Source organism: Rhinatrema bivittatum, chromosome 18, assembly GCF_901001135.1.
Source record: "Rhinatrema bivittatum chromosome 18, aRhiBiv1.1, whole genome shotgun sequence".
Lineage (NCBI taxonomy): Eukaryota > Metazoa > Chordata > Amphibia > Gymnophiona > Rhinatrematidae > Rhinatrema > Rhinatrema bivittatum.
In genome coordinates, this window is record NC_042632.1 from 1,268,705 (window position 1) to 1,287,506 (window position 18,802).

Here is an 18,802-nt window from a genome sequence, read left to right on the forward strand (position 1 = left end):
GGGGAAGGTTAGGGGAAGGGGTGGGAAGGTCAGGCTAGAGGGAGGGAACGGGGGAAGGCAGCACGGCTTGGTGCGCACAAGGTACACAATTGTGCACCCCTTTGCGCGAGCCGACCCCTGATTTTATAACTTGCACGCATGCTGGGTAGCGCGCGCACCCTTTTAAAATCTACCCTATACAGTATATCTGTTTGGTTTTTTCCTTCTCTTTTTCCTCCAGATTTGAAATGGAGGCTTTGGACTGAGACCTAGGTGGTCTCTAAGTTGCTTTTCCTTTCTTCTTGCACAATTTTTTTTTTTATTATTTTATGCATATTTAAAATAATACCTTTTGTTTACATTGCTGGGTTTGTATACGATATACATAAGTTGTCCAAGTTATTCTGTTGTTGATTGTTTTTTCAATTGAGGGGTGAGTGGAGAAGAGTAGTGGTATATATTTTGGGGCAGATGAAATATCATGTGTGCAAAAAACGTGCATCCAACTTGGACGCACGTTTTTTGAACGCCCACACATCCCCTCTCTTGGGCGTTTGATCTGTCTAATGAGCTGGCATGCTAAATGGGATGCGCAATGGAAAATTTGCAAGACCCTAGAGCATCCATGCCAGGAGAAGTGGCTGTGTGCAGGTAGGGAAAACGGACACTCAGTTTTCTGACCATCCGTTTTCCTAACCCATGTACAGCCACAGGTTAGGAAAATGGACGCTTGTAAATTGAGCATCCCTTTTCCTAACCTGACCACTGTCAAGGGTTTTGTTTTGTTTTTTTTTGCAACTTTTTGTGATTCCTCCTGCTTACTATCGCAAACTTAAGTAGGAGGAACCACAAAAAATCTGTATTTTTTGCTCTTCTGAGCATAGCTTGGGGTGCCTCTGAACTTAAAACCAGCTCTGGTCTGGGGTTAATTTTTGAGCGTTAAAATGTGCGTGTCTGCCACACATTTCTTTTTTTAAATCAGGGGTACTAGCTAATCAACATGGCATTTTCATGTAATGAACACCATTAGCTACGTGCTGGTATGGACACGCGTTTTGGACACACTAATCCCAATATTGCATTGGGCATATGTCTAGCTCATCCAAAACGTGTGTCCAACCCAGCGGCGGATTCCCGATGAAGACTGGCCCGGGGATTCGCCGCCCAGACCGGCCCAGGAGATACCACGTGGTCTGCCGAGCGTGGCTCTGTCACGGCCGCGCTCGGCAGACCATGTGACTAGCTCGACCGGCCCACCGGGGGATGCCCGATCCCCCGATAGGCCAATCCGCCCCTGGTCCAACCAGGCATTTAGTGGTGCACTGAGCTCAGCTCCAAATATTGCATCAGCCCCTTACTGTGTAATGAATAGAGAAGGGTGGGTAGTTGGGAGGTGTATAGTTGATAACATGGTTGGTTTTCATCTGGGGGTGGTTGGAGATGGGGGAAGAAGTGATAAAGAATGTATGGATGGGTCAGTGCAAGTGTATTTGTGATGGGAATGTAATGACTGTGTATGTTCAGAGCAAGATTCTAGGATTGAGTGCTATGAATACAATGCTTTTTTTACTGGGCACTACTTTGCTCCAGGCGACCTAGCTGGAAGGGTCCCATAGAGTATTACTAATCAAAAGAGTATAGAGTAGTATTGTCTTATAACTGGTTCTAAGGAATTTAAAAAGGCACTGAAAACTCATCTATTCAAGTGTGCTTTCCAAGATTAATATCTTTTCCAATGTATTCCCCTTTCCATTACCTCCCCCCCCCCATTCTCCCCCACCATTTTTTAATTGTCCTTCTTCTCTCCCCTTTGCCCTATTTCCCTATTGTAAAAGATTAATTTGTATTTATTTCATTGTGTACAATAATTTTGTTATTTTATATTATATTATATTATTTTCTTATTTATGTTTTGTTTTTATTTATTTTAACCTTATGTATGTTCTTATTGTAAACCATCCCGAACTTTGGAAGGCGCTGTATATAAGTATTTTAAATAAAAGAAATAAATACATAATTTATTTCTTTAAATGTAGATGGCATTCATTATCTTGTAAAGAGGAAAACAATTCTGAGTGCTTTTAAGACGCATAAAGTTGATGTAGGTTTTATTACAAAAACCTCACTTAAATAAAAAGGAGGATTTTAAACTATGTAAAGATTGGGTGAGTCAGTGCTATACAACATCTTTTTCCTCCAGACATTGTGGAATTGCCATTCTAATTCATAAAAAGTTTCCTTTTTAGTTGGAAAAATGGATTGAGGATCTGCAGGGGAGATATATCATTTTGATTGGTACTATTCTTGATAAACAATGGGCCAGATTTTAAAAGCCCTACGTACGTAAATCCTCTGGATTTACGCACGCCGGGTCTATCTTAAAAATGCCCGGTGATGCACGTAGAGCCCTGGGATGCGTCTAAGTCCCGGGGATTTACTAAAGGGGTGGTCCGGGGGCAGGGCGGGGCCAGAAGCCTCTGACACAGCGGCCATTGTCGGCCCCTATGACATAGTGAGTAGAGATGTGAATCGTGTCCTCGATCGTCTTAACGATCGATTTCGGCTGGGAGGGGGAGGGAATCAAAACATTTAAGAAAAGTTTAAAAACATGGCTTTTTATACAAGCATTTTATAAAGAGACTGGAGAATAGAAAATATACAGGAATAGGCAAAAGAGCATCAACACACAGCACTATTCTAAGAATGTGCAATAAAATAGTCTATGAACTCTATATCACAATAAACATAATTGTAACACTATGAATATGAACTTTACCAGTGAACAGTACCTTATAGGTACACCTGGTCATGACCTACTTCACTAAACAATTGTCTTTAATGATATATTGTAACTGAACCTTTGGTGGCACCTGTTAGAATGTACTATAGTACATATTCACCTACATTAATTTATGTGCCTACATGTAAACCGTTGCGATGGTACATAACTTAACGACGGTATAGAAAAGATTTTAAATAAATAAATAAATAAAAATAAAATTGTGCCACACATTCTTGTGTTGTTGACATTTGTCTGCATGTGTGTGTAGCTTACTCCACATCATCTGCATAAAGAATAAAATCACATGGTTTATTGGGACACAGCCAGCATTGATTTACCCAAGAGAAGTCTTGCCTCAGAAATCTACATTTTTTTGAAGGAGTTAATAAACATGTGGATAAAGGTGAACCAGAAGATGTAGTGTATTTGGATTTTCAGAAGGCATTCTACAAAGTCTCTCATGAGAGGCTTCTAAGAAAACTAAAAAGTCATAGGATAGGAGGCAATGTCATTTGTGGATTGCAAACTGGTTAAAAGACAGAAAACAGAGAGTAGGATTAAATGGTCTGTTTTCACAATGGAAAAAGGTAAACAGTGCCTCAGGGATCTGTACTTGGACCAGTGCTTCTTAATATATTTAAATCATCTAGAAAGGAGTACGACAAGTGAGGTAATCAAATTTGCAGATGACACAAAATTAGGCATAGTAATTCAATCTCAAGCGGATTGTGATAAACTGCAGGAGGACTTTGTGAGGCTGGAAGATTGGGTGTCCAAATGGCAGATGAAATTTAATGTGGACAAGTACCCTTGCTATAATTACATGATGCTAGGTTCCATATTAGGAGTTACCACCCAGGAAAAGGATCTAGGCATCACAGTGGATAATACATTGAATTTGTCAGCTCAGTGCGCTGTGGTGGTCAAGAAAGCAAACAGAATGTTAGGAATTACTAGGAAGGGAATGACGAAAAAATGGTGGATGTCTTAATGCCTCTGTATCACTCCACAGTGAGATCGTACGTTGAATACTGTGGTCGATTCTGATCACTGCATCTCAAAAAAAATATAGCTGCACTGGAGAAAGTACAGAGAAGGAGAACCAAAATGATAAAGGGCATGGAATAGCTCCCCTAAGAAGAAAGGCTAAAGAGGCTAGGGCTATTCAGGTTGTGTTGTGCTTGGACCACCTCCACCACCCTTGTCCTGGAGCAGTGTGGGGGCGGAGCACAGGAGGAGACAGAGGATAGGATTAGCTTCACCATTGGAAGCCCGCGGTCCCCCCAGGTAGAGCCCATAGGGACCCGGGCCAGTTGGACTTAGGTGGGCCTCGCAGGGTCTCCCGGAGAGGTAGTAGAGAGGCGTGCCCATGAGCAGCAAGGGAGCATGGTCGGTCACTAGGCTGTAGGCCTGGAGAAGCAAGGAAGGCCAGTATAGCATAGGTGATGACAAGGCAAGGGACAAAGCTAGAATCAGAGACATGGTCAATGGCAGCCGGGGTCAGGTTCTGAGGATCAGTCCGAGGAGTAGTCAATGAAGCATGGGTCAGGGTTCCAGAGGTCAGACGAGATCACAAGGCAGGCAGAGGTCAAGATCCAGGCAGCGAGCAGAATGGTCAAGGAACAGGTAGAGGTCAAGATCCAGGCAGTGAGCAGAACAGTCAAGGAACAGGCAGAGGTCAGTACCAGTCAGTCCAGAGGTACTACCTGGGGAGACAGATACTGGAACAGAAGGACGCTGGAACAGGAGGACGCTAGAACAGGACTGGAACAATAGGACCCTGAAACAGTAGGATGCTGGAACAGTAGGACGCTGGAACAAGACTGAACGCAGAGGCAAACTAGTACACTTACAGAGCCGACCCGACTGCCAAGGCAAGCACTTGTCAAAATTAGACTACTGCAATTCATTATTTCTAGGCCTACCAGTAAATGTTACAAGACCATTACAACTTCTGCAGAGCTCAGCGGCTAGACCATATTACCCCAATATTAAAGGACCTCCACTGGTTGCCTATTAAATACAGGGCCCAGCATAAAATTCTCCCACTAATTCATAAAACACTCTTTAATGATAAAATTGAATGGTTAACTTCATCACTTCATTTCCATCTGAAGAAAATAGGATAAAACATAAGCATTGTCAAGGTAAGTGTAAAACATTGATAAGACAGGCGAAGAGAGAATTTGAAATGAAGTTGGCCATAGAGGCATAATACATTTTTTTAATATATCCAAAGCAAGAAACCTGTGAGGGAGTCGGTTGGACCATTAGATGACAGAGGGGTTAAAGGGGCTCCTAGGGAAGATAAGGCCATTGCAGAAAGACTAAATGAATTCTTTGCCTCCGTGTTTACTAATGAGGATGTTGGGGAGATACCAGTTCCGGAGATGGTTTTCAGGGGTGATGAGTCAGACAAACTGAATGAAATCACTGTGAACCTGGAAGATTGACAAACTAAAGAGTAGCAAATCACCTGGACCAGATGATATGCATCCTAGGGTTCTGAAGGAACTAAAAAATGAAATTTCTGATCTATTAGTTAAAATTTGTAACTATCATTAAAATCATCCATTGTACCTGAAGACTGGAGGGTGGTCAATGTAACCCCAATATTTAAAAAAGGCTCCAGGGGCGATCCGGGTAACTATAGACCAGTGAGCCTGACTTCAGTGCCGGGAAAAATAGTGGAAACTATTCTCAAGATCAAAATCGTAGAGCATATAGAAAGACATGATTTAATGGGACACAGTCAACATGGATTTACCCAAGGGAAGTCTTGCTTAACAAATCTGCTTCATTTTTTTGAAGGGGTTAATAAACATGTGGATAAAGGTGAACCGGTTGATGTAATGTATTTGGATTTTCAGAAGGCGTTTGACAAAGTCCCTCATGAGAGGCTTCTACGAAAACTAAAAAGTCATGGGATAGAGGCGATGTCCTTTCGTGGATTACAAACTGGTTAAAAGACAGGAAACAGAGAGTAGGATTAAATGGTCAATTTTCTCAGTGGAAAAGGGTAAATAGTGGAGTGCCTCAGGGATCTGTACTTGGACAGGTGCTTTTCAATATATATATAAATGATCTGGAAAGGAATACGACGAGTGAGGTTATCAAATTTGCGGATGATACAAAATTATTCATAGTAGTTAAATCACAAGCAGACTGTGATACATTACAGGAGGACCTTGCAAGACTGGAAGATTGGGCATCCAAATGGCAGATGAAATTTAATGTGGACAAGTGCAAGGTGTTGCATATAGGGAAAAATAACCCTTGCTGTAGTTACATGATGTTAGGTTCCATATTGGGAGCTACCACCCAGGAAAGGGATCTGGGCATCTTAGTGGATGGTACTTTGAAATCATCAGCTCAGTGTGCTGCAGCAGTCAAAAAAGCAAATAGAATGTTAAGAATTATTAGGAAGGGAATGGTTAATAGAACGGAAAATGTCATAATGCCACTGTATCGCTCCATGGTGAGACTGCACCTTGAATACTGTGTACAATTCTGGTCGCTGCATCTCAAAAAAGATATAGTTGCGATGGAGAAGGTACAGAGAAGGGCAACCAAAATGATAAAGGGGATGGAACAGCTCCCCTATAAGGAAAGGCTGAAAAGGTTAGGGCTGTTCAGTTTGGAGAAGAGACGGCTGAGGGGAGATATGATAGAGGTCTTTAAGATCATGAGAGGTCTTGAACGAGTAGATGTGACTCGGTTATTTACACTTTTGAATAATAGAAGGACAAGGGGGCATTCCATGAAGTTAGCAAGTAGCACATTTAAGACTAATCGGAGAAAATTATTTTTCACTCAACGCACAATAAAGCTCTGGAATTTGTTGCCAGAGGATGTGGTTAGTGCAGTTAGTGTAGCTGGGTTCAAAAAAGGTTTGGATAAGTTCTTGGAGGAGAAGTCCATTAATGGCTATTAATCAATTTTACTTAAGGAATAGCCACTGCTATTAATTGCATCAGTAGCATGGGATCTTCTTAGTGTTTGGGTAATTGCCTGGTTCTTGTGGCCTGGTTTTGGCCTCTGTTGGAAACAGGATGCTGGGCTTGATGGACCCTTGGTCTAACCCAGCATGGCAATTTCTTATGTTCTTATATGCCTTCAACAGGGATCAACAGGTACAGGGATGTTACCAATTCCTTCCCCTAAGATTGCACATCTAAATAATGTTAGAGAAAAAACTATTTCTAATGCTGGGCCCCAACTATGGAATTCTATACCGCAGGAATTACGATTGGAAACAGACATTAAATTATTTAAAAAGGGCATTAAAACATGGCTATTTCAACAAGCCTTCCAAGAGCTGCTAACTTAATGATCTCAGTCTAATGACTATAAATCAAGGTAATGTATTTTTTAAATTTACTATCTCTGCTCTTACTATACCGCCTCTCTTACAGTTTAAATTTTATAATCATTTAGCTTACTATTTTATTTAGTTTAATATTTTATTTATATTATGAAACTGTGTACTTACTTCCTTTTCTCTTATGGAAATGCAAATATTTCTAAATGAATATTTGTTAGCTACTCTAAACCGGTTTGATATGTTCGCATGAAAAATCCGGTATTATAAAAATTGGTAAACAAAATAAATAAATAAATAAATGATATCGTACGTTCAATCAGGATGCGCCGTAGAGCTAGGACCCTCCCCTGGGCCTACAAGAGGCCAGGCGGTCCGCGTGAGCATGTGTAGGGGCGTGGCCAACGCCACTGAGGACACCGAACTCCGGTGTGAGACCTGGTGCTCAGTGGAAGGCCCGGCGACTGCCACCGCGGGATGCCGAGGCCTGGAAGAGCTCGCGGCTACCACTGGGGAGGCCAACCCGTTACCTGCAGAGGAGTTAGCAAGGTGAGCAGGCCCATGCGCGGAGGTTGGAGAAGATGGAGGGGGTGCGCAACAGGTTGGACAAGATGGCTAAGGGGGGATATGATAGAGGTCTATAAAATCATGAAAGACTTGAATAGGTGAATGCAAATCGGTTATTTACTCTCTCAGACAATAAAAGGACTAGGGGCACTGCATGAAGTTAGCAAGTAGCTCATTTAAAACAAATCAGAGAAAATTATTTTGCACTCAATGCATAATTAAGCACTGGAATTCATTGCTAGAGGATGTGGTTACAGCAGTTAGTTTAAAAAAGGTTTTAAAAAGGTTTGGATAAGTTCCTAGAGGAGAAGATCATAAGCTGCTATTAATCAATAAGGAAAAGTAGCTTGGGATCTCTTTAACGTTTGGGTACTTGCCAAGTACTTGCGACTTGGATTGGCCACTGTTGGAAACAGGATGCTGTACCTGATGGACCTTTGGTCTGACTCAGTATGGTATGTCTTATGTTATGTTCTTCTTATGTGTTGTTTAAATAGTAATCCTTCTAAGAACGTTCCTTCTCTACAGCAGGACCAATCCTCTGGAACAAACTACCGACTGATTTAAGACTGGAACCCTGCCTCCTCACCTTCCGAAGGAAACTTAAGACGTGGCTTTTCCTCCAAGCCTTCCCCTAACACAAATTAACTCATCATACTCAGATCAAGGAACTGAATGTCTACCAATTTCATACCATATTATATGATAATTATCTAGTTAATTTCTATCGCTCCTACTCCAACTTCACTTATTCCTAGCTACTCTAGCTCCCACGTTTTAATACCCCTGTTTTATTGTAACTTTGATTGTTTCGACCTTTCTTATTTATAGTTACTTGGTTTTTCCCTTGTTTCATGTAAACCGGCCTGATATGAATCCCATTCATGAAGGCCGGTATAGAAATATTTTAAATAAATAAATAAATAAATAAGTATGAGAGGAATCACAGGTTCAGACATTTGGTATATGTGTTTGGCTAAGGAGCCAATGGGGCAGCATTACCATCTATAGGCTTATTACTGAACGCCCAAGTAGAATGATACCACAATGCTGTGTTAACTTGGTTGGCATAGGATAACCAGCTCTCCGGCTGGTGAGTACTGCTACTCCCCTTGGGACTGCAGTGCGGACAGAAGGGGACTGCATATCTCCTGAGCACATTGCATGTTTGTGGGGAACCTGGTGCTAAATCATTTGAAGACCTGATTCTGGGTCAGGGTTTCATATGTAGCAGAGAAGCTACTTTGCTGCAATCATTGAAAGTCATTCCTTCAGACAAGCTTTTGTCTTTTGCCCAAACCAGCTGGGAAATCATGTCTCCTACAAGAGGAATACGGCTGGGACTAGCAGACAGGGAAGCACTCAACCAGAGGACTGCTTCAGGATAGGACATAAAAGAATCAGATGGCTGGAGAACCAGAGTGACACAGCTGCTAGAGACTATTACAAGGACAGGGGGCTTAACAGTCGGCCACTGGAAATAAAAGAACCAGATGGCCACCAATAGTGAAAGAACCAGATACCTGGAGAACCAAAGTGGCAGGAACTATAAGGAGAATGGGATGGAGGGGAGGGGGGCTTAATAGTCCACCACCGGAAATAAAAGAACCAGAGGGCCAGACAGCCAGAATGGCAAGACTGCTGGAGAATGAAAGGAGGATGTGGGGCTTAATAGTCGGCCACTGGAAATAAAAGAACCAGGTGGCCACCAAAAGTGAAAAAACCAGATGGTTGGAGAACCAGAGTAGCATGGCTGCTAAAGACTGTGACCCTTTGTAGGAAGCATGGGGGGAGCTTAACAGTCAATGAAAATAGGTAGTCCACACTAGGGCTTAATCTTTGCCCATCTGCTCTGGAGCTTAATCCTTGCTCATTCATAGTAGGTATCAAAAGAAGAATATTGGGGAACATAAGATTTAACCGGTTGATGGTGGATATAATCCCCAGGAAAGAACAGCTAGGGTCATTTTGAAACAGAATATCCCTACCGTCCAACATCTCAAAATGGACCTTTCTGTGTATTAGATTGGCAACCTAGATAGGAGTTTAGACAGTGCTGGGGAGGAGCCATGTGGGCACCAATGACATAAGAAAATGTGGGAGGGAGGTTCTGGAAGCCAAATTTAGGGTCTTAGGTAGAAAGCTTAAATCCAGAACCTCCAGGGTAGCATTCTCTGAAATGCTCCCTGTTCCATGCGCAAGTCACCAGAGGCAGGCAGAGCTCCGGAGTCTCAATGCATGGATGAGAAAATGGTGCAAGGAAGAGGGATTCAGTTTTGTAAGGAACTGGGGAACCTTTTGGGGGAGGGGGAGTCTCTCCCAAAGGGATGGGCTCCACCTTAACCAGGGTGGAACCAGACTGCTGGCGCTAACCTTTAAAAAGGAGATAGAGCAGCTTTTAAACTAGAACAAAGGGGAAAGCCGACGGTCGCTCAGCAGCGCATGGTTCGGAGAGAGGTATCTTCAAAGGATACTAATGATGCATTAGAATTAGGGCATCCCGACAGTGAGGTTCCAATAATTAGAAAAGTAGTCCAAGTGCCTGTAACTAAAAACTCACCTGAGCTAAAAAATTCTAACATCCCTATCAATTAAAAAGCAGAATGAAAATACAAACAAAAAACAAACTTTGAAATGTTTGTATGCTAATGCCAGAAGTCTAAGACGTAAGATGGGAGAATTAGAATGTATAGCAGTGAATGATGACATAGACTTAATTGGCATCTCAGAGACAAGGTGGAAGGAGGACAACCAATGGGTCAGTGCTATACCGGGGTACAAATTATATCGCAATGACAGAGAGGAGCACCTGGGAGGTGGTGTGGTGCTTTATGTCCGGGATGGCATAGAGTCCAACAGGATAAACATCCTGCATGAGACTAAATGCACAATTGAATCTTTATGAGTAGAAATCCCATGTGTGTCGGGGAAGACTATAGTGATAGGAGTATACTACTGTCCACCTGGTCAAGATGGTGAGACTGACAGTGAAATGCTAAGAGAAATTAGGGAAGCTAACCAAATTGGTAGTGTGGTAATAATGGGAGACTTCAATTACCCCAGTATTGACTGGGTAAATGTATCATCGGGACACGCTAGAGAGATAAAGTTCCTGGATGGAATAAACGATAGCTTTATGGAGCAATTGGTTCAGGAACCGACGAGAGAGGGAGCAATTTTAGATCTAATTCTCAGTGGATCACAGGATTTGGTGAGAGAGGTAACGGTGGTGGGGCCGCTTGGCAATAGTGATCAAATTTGAATTAATGACTGGAAGGAGGACCATAAGCAAATCCACAGCTCTCGTGCTGAACTTTCAAAAGGGAAACTTTGATAAAGTGAGAAAAATTGTTAGAAAAAAACTGAAAGGAGCAGCTACAAAAGTAAAAAGTGTGCAAGAGGCATGGTCATTGTTAAAAAATACCATCCTAGTAGCACAGTCCAGATGTATTCCACACATTAAGAAAGGTGGAAAGAAGGCAAAACGATTACCAGCATGGTTAAAAGGGAAGGTGAAAGAAGCTATTTTAGCCAAAAGATCTTCATTCAAAAATTTGGAAGAAGGATCCAACAGAAGAAAATAGGATAAAGGGGCGGATCCAAGATGGCCGACCTGTAGCAAAGCACAGCATTTGAACTCCTCGGGAAAGAATTTTTAAAGTTTTCCTGCAGCAATTTCTTTGATAATGGGACGAAAGCGTTATCAGAGAGGTGAGCCTTATCCTGCAGCCCCTCCAAACGTATCCATCTCTGGCCCCATGGATGCACATGTTGTTCGGATAGACCCGAATGCAGGAGCCCAGCCGCTGGAGAGAGGGGGAGGGGAAGCAGAGCTACCCTCACTCCTTGGCTCGATATCACCTTTGAGCCCTGCCCAAGGAACTCCATCCGGGAACCCGGCCGCAATTTGGAGTTCTCCGGAGTCGGGAGAACAGTTGCCAGACCGAGGAGTCTATCGATGGAGCTCAGCAGGACACGACAAAAGAGAAACTGCGACCCTGAGCCCAGGAATGTCATCGGGGCAGAACGGGGAAGAAAAAGGTGTATTTCTGGGGGAAACTGTAGGAACTGAAGGAGGTATCTCTGAAAGATCTACACCTGCTGCGGTAAGACCAGCTGTATTTACATTAGAAACTATCTGGGAGACACTGGTGGATTTGAAAGTCTCCATTATGTCACTAATAAAATGAGTGATACAGAAAAAGAACTGGAGGATAAAGTTAAAGTGATGGTTAACTCGCAAACGGATATGGAGCAACAGATTATGACTAATAGGGATCAATATCAATGTCTAACTTGAATTGAAAATCAGTTTTGCTGTATAAAGTTGTCACCTTCTGTTGAAGTTAATTGTTTACTTTCCTATTAACTGTTTTATGTAAAACCTGTTGCTATTTATTGTTTACTTACTGTATAACCTGTTACTTGTAAAGCCTTGTGCTAAGTTATTGTTTAATGTAAACCAAGGTGATGTAGACCTTTACGTACCGCAGTATATAAAAATCTCCAAATAAAATAAATAAATAAATAAGAATATCGAACTAACTCAGACTGTGATTATAAAGGAAAGGAAGAATATCTCAATGAAATTGGAGCAGATGGAAAATACAATTAGAAGTAAAAACTTAAGGTTTATAAACTTTCCAAAGATTTCATTAATTCCCCCGAGAGATATCTTTAAAAGGTATCTTCAGGAAATGTTACATATTGGGGATAATAAAATGCCACCCATTTCGAAGATTTTTTACCTTCCAAATTTAAAGAGATCAACGGAACAGAATGGAGGATTAACACCTTTGGTTCCCGCTGCTGAGCCGCCCTTGAATATTTCAAATTCTTAGAGACTTCTGATATGGAGCTTGCAACACCAGCTACTTTAATTGTGAATTTAACGTTGGAACCAGATAGGGATTGGTTATTGAAATGTTGTCTTAGACATAGGAATGATCAGTTTATAGGATGTAATGTAAGGGTTTTCCCGGACGTAGCACGGGAAACTCAAAAAAGAAAGACTTTTCTCCTAATGAGACCACAGGTGATTCAGCTTGGGGGAGTTTTTTTTCCTAAAGTTCCCTTGCAAATGCTTGGTCAAGCATAATGGTAATTCTTATGTATTTTATGACCCCCCCCCCCCCCCACAGCTGTCTCAGTTCCTGGCAGGGAAAACCCAAACAGGCCCCACAGTACCCAGAGATAATACACCTGGTTCCTTTTAATGTGATATGGGTCTTGAAATGCTACAGTGAAAGTCTTTATTTCTTTGAAGTATTATATATTATATTTCTTTAGGATGAGTATTCCGCTCCTCACATATTGAGGACTAGAATTCAAAGAAGTAATAATGGATTATTGTTAGAAAGTTTTCCTGAGAATTGATGTTTTCTCCTTTTCTTTGTATTTTCAATTAAGAATGTAATCTTGTTTACATTTCTTAAAATTGCATAAATATAAAATAAAAAAAAAAAAGAAAATAGGATAGTGCATAAACGTTGGCAAGTTAAATGTAAGACATTGATAAGACAGGCTAAGAGAGAATTTGAAAAGAAGTTGGCCGTAGAGGCAAAAACTCACAGTAAAAACTTTTTTTAAATATATCGAAAGCAGAAAGCCTGTGAGGGAGTCAGTTGGACCGTTAGATGATCAAGGAGTTAAAGGGGCACTTAGAGAAGACAAGGCCATCGTGGAAAGATTAAATGATTTCTTTTCTTTAGTGTTTACTGAAGAGGATGTTGGGGAGGTACCCATACTGGATAGGTTTTCATGGATAATGATTCAGATGGACTGAACCAAATCACGGTGAACCTAGAAGATGTGGTAGACCTGATTGACAAACTGAAGAGTAGTAAATCACTTGGACCGGATGGTATACACCCCAGAGTTCTGAAGGAACTAAAAAATGAAATTTAAGACCTATTAGTAAAAATTTGTAACCTATCATTAAAATCATCCATTGTACCTGAAGACTGGAGGATAGCTAATGTAACCCCAATATTTAAAAAGGGCTCCGGGGGCGATCCAGGAAACTACAGACCGGTTAGCCTGACTTCAGTGCCAGGAAAAATAGTGGAAAGTGTTCTAAACATCATAATCACAGAACATATAGAAAAACATGGTTTAATGGAACAAATTCAGCATGGCTTTACCCAAGGCAAGTCTTGCCTCACAAATCTGCTTCACTTTTTTGAAGGAGTTAATAAACATGTGGATAAAGGTGAACCGGTAGATGTAGTGTATTTGGATTTTCAGAAGTCGTTTGACAAAGTTCCTCATGAGAGGCTTCTAGGAAAAAAAAAGTCATGGGATAGGTGGCGATGTCCTTTCATGGATTACAAACTGGCGAAAAGACAGGAAACAGAGAGTAGGATTAAATGGACAATTTTCTCAGTAGAAGGGAGTGGGCAGTGGAGTGCCTCAGGGATCTGTATTGGGACCCTTACTTTTTAATATATTTATAAATGATCTGGAAAGAAATACGACGAGTGAGGTAATCAAATTTGCAGATGATACAAAATTGTTCAGAGTAGTTAAATCACAAGCAGATTGTGATAAATTGCAGGAAGACCTTGTGAGACTGGAAAATTGGGCAGATGAAATTTAATGTGGATAAGTGCAAGGTGATGTATATAGGGAAAAATAACCTATGCTATAGTTACACAATGTTAGGTTCCACATTAGGTGCTACAACCCAAGAAAGAGATCTAGGCATCGTAGTGGATAACACATTGAAATCGTCGGTTCAGTGTGCTGCGGCACTCAAAAAAGCAAACAGAATGTTGGGAATTATTAGAAAGGGCATGGTGAATAAAACGGAAAATGTCATAATGCCTCTGTATTGCTCCATGGTGAGACCGCACCTTCAATACTATGTACAATTCTGATCGCCAAATCTCAAAAAATATATAATTGTGATGGAGAAAGTACAGAGAAGGGCAACCAAAATGATAAGGGGAATGGAACAGCTCCCCTATGAGGAAAGACTAAAGAGGTTAGGACTTTTCAGCTTGGAGAAGAGATGGCTGAGGGGGATATGATAGAGGTGTTTAAAATCATGAGAGGTCTAGAACGGGTAGATGTGAATCGGTTATTTACTCTTTCGGATAATAGAAAGACTAGGGGGCACTCCATGAAGTTAGCGTGTGGCACATCTAAAACTAATCGGAGAAAGTTCTTTTTCACTCAACGCACAATTAAACTCTGGAATTTGTTGCCAGAGGATGTGGTTAGTGCAGTTAGTTTAGCTGTGTTTAAAAAAGAATTGGATAAGTTCTTGGAGGACAAGCCCATTACCTGCTATTAAGTGAGGTGACTTAGAAAATAGCCACTGCCATTAGCAATGGTAACCTGGAATAGACTTAGTTTTTGGTTAATTGCCAGGTTCTTATGGCCTGGATTGGCCACTGTTGGAAACAGGATGCTGGGCTTGATGGACCCTTGGTCTGACCCAGTATGGCATGTTCTTATGTTCTTATGTTCTTAACATGTAAAATTGTCATGCCAATAAAGTTATCTGAATCTCAATCTGTTTCCCTTACCTAAGAGTACCTACTGCCAGGGTGTGCAGATGTAGATTTGCTTTCTTGGAACTTTATTTACTGTATATGGCTGTATACTGAACCAAAGTATAACTACTGTGATTTTCACCTACAATCAAGTTTACCAGTAAAGGATTTTACTTTGAACCATACTTACAGTGATAGTATGTGGACATATGCAGAGAACCTTCAGAAAAATGCTAAGGTCCTTGAAAGACTTGTTTTCCGCCCCCCTATCCGCTCAGGAAGAACAGAGGAAGTGCAGTAGCCCATGACCTCCCATGTGAGTCCAGGTCACCAAGGAGAAACTGACGCAAGGACTACAAATACTATTTTTTAATTCTCTAATCTGATCGCCTAAGATTGTTCTTTAAGAAATTCAGCACTGCTACACAGTGGAGGAACAGTAAACTGCCCTAAAGCCTGACTTGGGATCAGTGTGTACTCTGTGGCACTGCAAGTGTCATAGAGACTTGTGTGTGGTGAGGGGCCTGTGTATGTGTTGGGGGTGAGGGCCACAATAATGCTAGTACCCCTTAAGCCATTGTTTATAGGATTTTGATGACATTTTTTAGGGGTGTTTTGTTGTTATGGATTGATTGTCTATCAAATTTCCAGTTTTGCAGTACTATTGCATACATCACTAGGGATCAGGGCCGGCGGAACCACTAGGCGAGCTAGGCCTGTGCCTGGGGCGCCGAGACTTAGGGGGCGCTGCGGCAGGCAGCAGAATTTTGAAAGGGCAAAAAGTGCCCTTTCAAAATTCTGCCAGCCTTCGACTCGCCTAGATGGAGACCAAGCGTTCAGATTTAGGGGGCGCCGCGGCAGGCAGCCAGCTCCCGACTTGCCCTGCCGCCCCGCCAGTGTCACCCTCTCGACACCCCCCTAGTGGTCCAGTGGAGGGCCTGGGAGCGATCTGCCGCTCCCGGGGCCTCCGCTGCCACTAAGCAAAATGGCGCCGGTGACCTTTAGCCCCTACCATGTGACAGGGGCTGAAGGCCACCGGCGCCATTTTGCTTAGTGGCAGCCGAGGCCCCGGGAACGGCAGATCACTCCCGGGCCCTCCGCTGGACCACCGGGGGGGGCGTCGGGAGGGTGGCACTGGGGGGGGGGAGGCAGGGAGAGTCGGGGGCTGGCTGCCTGTCTGCCGCGGCGCCCCTTAAGTCTCGGCGGCTGGTCTCCGGCTGCACCGATCTTCCTTTTTTCGGCCACGTGATCAGGTAGACCGGCTGCGCCGATCTTCTTTCTCTGTATGTGTGTGTGTGTGTGTGTGTGTGTATGTGGATGTGATGTGATGTATATGTAAGAAAGGAATGGAGCTTCTGTGTGTGTGTGTATGTGATGTGTATGTGAGAAAGGAATCTGCCAGTTTAAAAAAATGAAGTGTGATAATACATATACCTCAACTTTTGTGCTGATTTTGTTGAAAAGTTGGATGAAAGATGAAATTACTAAATTTTAAGAATCCCTCTGCTGGAAAATAAAAATTAACAAAGTGGGTAGAGACAAATACTAAAGTGGGTAGAGACAAATACTAAAGTAAAAAAAAAAATTAAAGTATTTAAAATTTTCATCTCAGCAAAATCACAAATTTAAGATACTGATGCCAGGTGGGTTTGTTTGGTTTTTTTTGAAGCATAATTTAAACATGAAGACTAGAATAGTTCCAATCTGAAACAGTTTTGCTTTTTTTTTTTTTTTTTTTTTTTTTAAGCCTTTAGAAAATGTATATTTTTAAATGACTAAGACTGGAGTCTTCCCATTTAAAAGGGAAGCTGACTAAGGATGTCTTTCTGTTCCATATCTCTCACATGAATAATCATACGACTGATAGTTTGAAGAAACACACTTGCTTTATTGCCTGAAAGCATAAAACAAGAGAAGGTGTAGCTGGCTGTCCCTTGGGAGGACAGAACCTGAAGGAAGGGTGTCATTTTGCCTTCTGATAGGAATGTGGTTTTCTTATTTAATGGTTTAGAGCATCACTTTCACTTTTAGTAAAAGTGAAAAATGCTGTAAGTCTGAAAGCAAGGTGCTTCTGTGAGTGTAATGTGTATGTGAGACAGGGAGAGTGCTTCTGTATGTGTGTGGTGTATATGTGAGTCAGGGAGGGTGCTTGTGTGTGTCAGTGTGTGTGTGCGAGAGAGATGGAGCATGTTTTTGGCTGGCTTGTGGCTGTGAGAGAGGGCATGTGTGTGATTGAGCCTGTTTGTAAGTGAGATAGAACGTGTGTGATTGAGAGCTTGTGTGTAAGTGAAATAGAGAGAGCATGTGTGTGATTGAAAGCCTGTGTGTTAGTAAGAGAGAGCGAGAGCATTGTGTGATTGAGAGAGACTGGCCAGAGAGGTGACTGGTATGTGTGTGTGTGAGAGAGAGAGAGAGAAGAGACTGGTTGTGGTCCCTAAGGAAGAGGACTGTGAGGACAGCTTCAGCAGCTACTGCTGCTTCTGGTATGGCCTGCAAGGGAAAGGAGTAGGAGAACTGCTGGAGAGGGTAAGTAAAGGTGGCTTTTTATGTTCATTTTTCTTGATTGACTACCATTTTAATTATTGGGTAGTATGTGATGTGTCTGCTGTTTGAAATATTTTATTGGTGTTTGGTAAAGCTTTCAAAATTTGCATTAATCTTTAATTATTGGATATTCTATTCATCAGCTGTTTTGAAATTATCTTATTTATATGGTTTTATAATTATGATTAATGATTTATATATCTTTATATTATTGATTTGTTTCATAAGGAATGGTGAAATTTTTGTTTTTCCATTGTTACACTGTATAGAGTCTGGCGTGATGCGTTTTACAGTTCAGTTTTTGCCTGCACATTTCTGTTTATATTTTATGTGGCTTTATTCTGTATTTGATGAGAGGTCTGTCTCTGTTCTATATGTGTGTCCATGATGAGAGATTCTGCTTGCATATAGTGTCTGTATAGGGATCATTAGCAATCAGATTTGTTTTGTTTCCTCAGTAGGTGGTGTATTGGTATTCTAGGACCCAGTGTAATATTTACCCTTGCTTTTTCCCAGGTAGGGTTATTGTTTTTTGAGTCCTTGGTGTTATTACTGTTATGTTACGATGGGATTGCAGTATAGATTTTGAGTGTCTTTTTTGCGGGGTTTTGTGTTAGTTCACAATGTGCCTGGCAGTGGAAGGTGTTTGTGCTGCTGTTACTGTGAGGTGACTCCAGAATTTGAAAATATCTTTTAGTATGATGAGCTGTAAGGGAAACATCCAAGCTCCATTGTTTGGGGGAATTTCAGTGGATGCACAGAGTTACAGAACTGGAGGTGCAGTATTTGTTTTGACATTCTGTCCCTTCCTATATATTCCAGACTTCACTCTCGTAGCCATATAGAATTAGTTGAATGAGGCTATCAAATAATTTTATAGTGTGAAACTGACCAGCTTTTTAAAATTACCCAGAAGAGCCTTTGGACTTTTTTATTAACATTTTTTTTTAATAACCAATTTGAAAGCACGATCCATGCTATAGAGGTGGGTATGATGAAGAAATGTCATTTTGGCTCCCCCCCCAAATTCTTCTGTCTAGAGACGCCACTGATTTTCTGTGACCTTAAGCATTAGTACAAGAAAGATTAAGGGGGCGATGCTGGAGAGGC

The 18,802-nt window shown here is 41.7% G+C and overlaps 1 protein-coding gene across 1 annotated transcript in view; it reads right to left on the reverse strand.

Moving 5' to 3' along the window:
• The window catches only part of LOC115079628 (dedicator of cytokinesis protein 2-like), a 991,955-nt gene that overhangs the window by 534,645 nt on the left and 438,508 nt on the right, over positions 1–18,802 (reverse strand).